The sequence below is a fragment of the Tiliqua scincoides genome, chromosome 5 (assembly GCF_035046505.1).
Source record: "Tiliqua scincoides isolate rTilSci1 chromosome 5, rTilSci1.hap2, whole genome shotgun sequence".
NCBI classification, from domain to species: Eukaryota; Metazoa; Chordata; class Lepidosauria; order Squamata; family Scincidae; genus Tiliqua; species Tiliqua scincoides.
In genome coordinates, this window is record NC_089825.1 from 168,789 (window position 1) to 174,875 (window position 6,087).

Sequence of the window (6,087 nt, forward strand, 5' to 3'; positions counted from 1 at the left end):
TGGAACCTATGCTGGGAAGTGATTTACTCAAGGCCCAGGCTTCGGAAGGCCTACTAGGCCAAGATACCTCAAAAATGCTTCAGTATCCAGAAACAGTGTTAGTTGGAGGAAAAACCTCCATTAGTCAGAGGGGACTTGACCAGGGGCTTTCCCCAATATCAGCAGAGTTTCCTCAGTATCAGAAAACCCTAAGTTTGGGGGTTGAGAAGGGAGTGCCACGCCCCATCTCCCAAACAAAGGAAAATGAAGTTGTAAAACCTAATGAAAGGTTTGATTTGAGTGAGTTCTCTGCGAGAGTGGAAGATAAGAGGTCTAAAGATCCAGTAACAAGGTTGGAGCCTCAACAAAGGGACATGTTTCCATCTTTTCAAAGTGATATAGAATATTTGCAAGCTTCAGGAATGGCTAAACATCCGACTCAGGCTAAAAAAAGTCTTGTTAAGTTGTTTGAGAGGCAAGAGCTCATGTCTGCAGCTGACCGGGATCGTTCCCCCCACAAAACCCGTGAAGAGCTTTTGTTTGAAAGTGAATTGACTCAAGATATAAACAAAAATAAATATGATTTAATGTATTTACCATCACCTTTTCAAGACAAAGATAGAGAGCGGAGCTCAGCTGACAATGTACAGGTTGGGGGACAAATAGATCAAGATATTTCTCATTTTGTAGATGGACAAGATGATGTAATTTTGGTCGATGAGATTGTAGGAAGTGAAGAAATCTCACAGTCAATCCATTTGCAAACAATGGATGGGTCTTCTTTGGGGTTGGAGAGAACAGAGTCTCCCAGTTACAGTCCTCTTTTGTTTTCTGATGTTAATAACTCATCTAGTGAAGGAAGTGAGGAGGATAAAAGACAAGCAGTTATGAAAGGAAAAAGGAAAAAGCTTAAATATAAGCGTTCCAAAGAAGAAGGCATTAAAGATGCCTGGCAAGCATTGCTGCAGAAGGGATTTAAAGAAGCAGCACAAGAGTTTATTCATTCAGAACATTGTAGCAATATTGATATGGTCAAGTTATGGGGTCTCATAGTGGCACACTTGGATTTACCTGTAGATCACCAGTACAAAGTATCAAAGTTGTCAAAATTGGGACATGATCACCTATGGAATTTGTTAGACAAACAGAAAGACATGATGCTGCAGACTTTACAGGGTCAGCTGATGGATCAGTCCGGTGTTGACCCCATCCAAGCAAAAACTGTGACACTCCAGATTGTAGAAAGAGTGATTGTTTTTAGGAAAGCTCGGACTTCGATGAAGCCACCACCCACTTGGCTAGAAGAACTTCATATGATTAGAATGCTGCAGCAAGTCATTAGGTTTTGGGAACAACATCCAGAAGGTGTGTCAGTGCGTGTTAGAGACAGGTTGGAGGAAGGCTCCTGAATTTTAAAAGTTGGTGAACTCTGTGAAAGACTGATTTATGTGGTAAATGCTTTGAAACAGAGGAAGAAAATCAAGAGTCAACAAAGATCTTTAGGAACACCTGACAGCTCTCGACAGGAGCAAAAGGACTCGGCTCCACAGTTGTCATCGACCACTGAGTTGCAACTGGCAGAGCAACCTAATGAGGTTCAGACGGAAGAGGAAAAGGTTGAAGAGGAACAACCGTACACACCTTTAAAGATGAAAGGGAAAAAGGATATAGAAAGGCTCTCTGAGGTGGAAGGCTCATCTGAAGAGGCTCCAGATACTGTGATAAAAGCTCCTAGGAGCAAAAAAGCTAGAATGAACAAAGAGTGGGGAGATGTAGTTCCATCTGATGAGCAAGGACTGACAAAAATGGAATGGTTGACTTTACCACAAGAGCAACCAGTAGAGATAACTAGAAATACAACACAGGAAAAGCAGTTGGGAGCCAGACCTAAAATTGCCCAGACTCCTGCAAGATCACCTGTGGCTTCACAGAGGGATGATAGTCACTTGCCTGAGTCACATGATGGGTGTCCTATGAGTCAATCTGAAGAACAATCAGGAAGGAGGAAAGGAGATGAAGTTATAGTAATGGGACAACCAGAAGCTAGGACTTCTTATGCCAATGTGACAAGGACCAGTATAAGAGGAGAATCTTTCCAAAGTAGAAGGCGTTCTACCCGTTTTAACGTTGACTGGAAGGATCGTGAGGATGAGGAAGAAGCTTACTGGGAATATGCTACTGGTCAGGCTTCGGATATTAGAGACCCAAAACGGCGCTTTGTGGTGAGATTCACATATAAGGAGACAGAACCAGACAAAGGGACCAGAAGATATTTGATTCGACTTCTGGTAAAAGAACAATTAAAGTTTCCACGAGAAGACATTGTTGCAGTGATTCAGTTGCCCGGTTCTAAGGAAATCGATTTTTGTCTGGCCTCAGAGAATTCTTACCAAAAATTTTGGCTGGATTGTAAATCTTTGATGATAGCGAGACCGTCTTTACTTCTAGAATATGATATAGTCCCCTTATTTAGAGGTGATACAAAAGTTTTGACAATCATTTTAAGGACCACTACTATTCCAGCTCAAGACATAGAGACCTGGATTTCCAGGTATGCTAATGTTTTGATGGGCCCTGAAAAGAAGAGAGATGAAGAAGGTATTTGGACTGGAGAATATCGGGCCGTGGTTACCTTTAGATATGGAAATACCAGTATACCAAAGTATTTTTTCTTAGGATCGGATAGAGGAATCACCCGATTTAGCGGACAGCCGCCAGCTTGCTATCATTGTGGGGCATATGATCACTTACGACGATTTTGCCCTACGTCATTGTGCTCAAAATGTGGAGCAAGGGGGCATGATGCCTCAATGTGTCAAAAAGGACTTTGCTGTAACCTTTGTGGAAAGGTCAGTCACGTCTATTATAGATGTCCTGGTGCTTATTATAATCAAAAAGAATGGAAAGAAGAGGAAGAGTTGAGACGACGAGAAAGAGAAAATGCTAGACGACAGGAAAACCAAGGGGATGGCGCAACAGCAAAAGATAAAACAGTAAAAGATAAAACTTCAGAACATTTGAGTGAATCTGAAAGGGTTAGTAATTTAGACGTGTCCAAAGAAGTGTCTACAGAATGGAGAGATATAAGACAAGGAAGAGGAAGGAAAAAGACACGAAAGACAAATTATGGACCTTCAGATTTGGTAAGACAAAATAAGTTTCAAGTTTTACAAACATAAGAACATAAGAACAGCCCCAATGGATCAGGCCATAGGCCCATCTAGTCCAGCTTCCTGTATCTCACAGCGGCCCACCAAATGCCCCAGGGAGCACACCAGATAACAAGAGACCTCATCCTGGTGCCCTCCCCTACATCTGGCATTCTGACTTAACCCATTCCTAAAATCAGGAGGTTGCGCATACACATCATGGCTTGTACCCCATAATGGATTTTTCCTCCAGAAACTCGTCCAATCCCCTTTTAAAGGCGTCTAGGCTAGACGCCAGCACCACATCCTGTGGCAAGGAGTTCCACAGACCGACCACGCGCTGAGTAAAGAAATATTTTCTTTTGTCTGTCCTAACCCGCCCAACACTCAATTTGAGTGGATGTCCCCTGGTTCTGGTATTATGTGAGAGTGTAAAGAGCATCTCCCTATCCACTCTGTCCATCCCCTGCATAATTTTGTATGTCTCAATCATGTCCCCCCTCAAGCGTCTCTTTTCTAGGCTGAAGAGGCCCAAACGCCATAGCCTTTCCTCATAAGGAAGGTGCCCCAGCCCCGTAATCATCTTAGTCGCTCTCTTTTGCACCTTTTCCATTTCCACTATGTCTTTTTTGAGATGCAGCGACCAGAACTGGACACAATACTCCAGGTGTGGCCTTACCATCGATTTGTACAACGGCATTATAATACTAACCGTTTTGTTCTCAATACCCTTCCTAATGATCCCAAGCATAGAATTGGCCTTCTTCACTGCCGCCGCACATTGGGTCGACACTTTCATCGACCTGTCCACCACCACCCCAAGATCTCTCTCCTGATCTGTCACAGACAGCTCAGAACCCATCAGCCTATATCTAAAGTTTTGATTTTTTGCCCCAATGTGCATGACTTTACACTTACTGACATTGAAGCGCATCTGCCATTTTGCTGCCCATTCTGCCAGTCTGGAGAGATCCTTCTGGAGCTCCTCACAATCACTTCTGGTCTTTACCACTCGGAAAAGTTTGGTGTCGTCTGCAAACTTAGCCACCTCACTGCTCAACCCTGTCTCCAGGTCATTTATGAAGAGGTTGAAAAGCACCGGTCCCAGGACAGATCCTTGGGGCACACCGCTTTTCACCTCTCTCCATTGTGAAAATTGCCCATTGACACCCACTCTCTGCTTCCTGGCCTCCAACCAGTTCTCAATCCACGAGAGGACCTGTCCTCTAATTCCCTGACTGTGGAGTTTTTTCAGTAGCCTTTGGTGAGGGACCGTGTCAAACGCCTTCTGAAAGTCCAGATATATAATGTCCACGGGTTCTCCCGCATCCACATGCCTGTTAACCTTTTCAAAGAATTCTATAAGGTTTGTGAGGCAAGACTTACCCTTACAGAAGCCATGCTGACTCTCCCTCAGCAAGGCCTGTTTGTCTATGTGTTTTGAGATCCTATCTTTGATGAGGCATTCCACCATCTTACCCGGTATGGATGTTAGGCTGACCGGCCTAGTTTCCCGGGTCCCCCCTCTTTCCCTTTTTAAAAATAGGCGTGACATTTGCTATCCTCCAATCTTCTGGCACTGTGGCCGTTTTGAGGGACAAATTGCATACCTTAGTCAAGAGATCTGCAACTTCATTCTTCAATTCCTTGATAACCCTTGGGTGTATGCCATCAGGGCCCGGTGACTTATTGATCTTTAATTTATCAACGAGGTCTGAAACATCTTCTCTTTTAATCTCTATCTGACTTAACTCCTCGGTTAGGAGGGGCCGTTCGGGTAGCGGTATCTGCCCGAGGTCTTCTGCCGTGAAGACAGATGCAAAGAACTCATTTAATTTCTCTGCCATCTCTAAGTCTCCTTTTATCTCCCCTTTCCCTCCCTCACCATCCAGAGGGCCAACCGCTTCTCTGGCGGGTTTCCTGCTTCTAACATATTTGAAGAAGCTTTTATTATTCCCCTTAATGTTGCTGGCCATGCGTTCCTCATAGTCTCGCTTGGCCTCCCCTATCACCTTCTTACATTTCTTTTGCCACAGTTTATGTTCCTTTTTATTCTCTTCACTAGGGCAAGACTTCCATTTACGGAAGGAAGCTTCCTTGCCCTTCACAGCCTCTCTAACTTGGCTGGTTAGCCATGCGGGCACTCTCCTGGATTTAGTGGAACCCTTCTTTCTTTGCGGTATACACCTCTGCTGGGCCTCTATTACTGTTGTTTTAAGCAGCCTCCATGCACTCTGGAGAGACTGGACTCTTTTTACCCTCCCTTTCAACCTCCTTCTAACCAGCCTCCTCATTTGAGGGAAGTCCGCCTGTCGGAAGTCAAGGGTTTTTGTTAGAGATTTGCCTGGTATTCTTCCCCCAGCGTGCACGTCAAAACGGATCGCAGCATGATCACTGTTCCCCAATGGCTCAGTAACGTTTACATCTCTAACCAGGTCCTGCGTACCGCACAAAATTAAATCCAGAGTCACCTGTCCTCTGGTGGGCTCCGTGACTAGCTGATCTAAGCCAGTCATTTAGCACGTCAAGAAATCCGGTTTCCTTATCGTGACCAGAACACAAATTGACCCAGTCAATATGAGGATAATTGAAGTCCCCCATGATTACAACCCTGTCCCTCCTTGTCACCTCCCTGATCTGTTTCCTCATTTCAAGGTCCCCATCAGATTTCTGGTCTGGAGGACGATAGCACGCCCCCAGTATTACATCGCTGCACAAGCCTGGTAATTTAACCCACAGAGATTCTACGGTGGAGTCAGACCCACCTTCAATCTCTACTTTGCTGGATTCTATCCCTTCCTTAACATAAAGGGCCACCCCACCTCCAACACGCCCCTGCCTGTCCCTCCTGTAGAGTTTATAGCCCGGGATTGCGGTATCCCACTGATTCTCCGCATTCCACCAGGTTTCCGTTATGCCCACTATGTCAATATTTTCCCTTGTCACCAGACATTCCAGT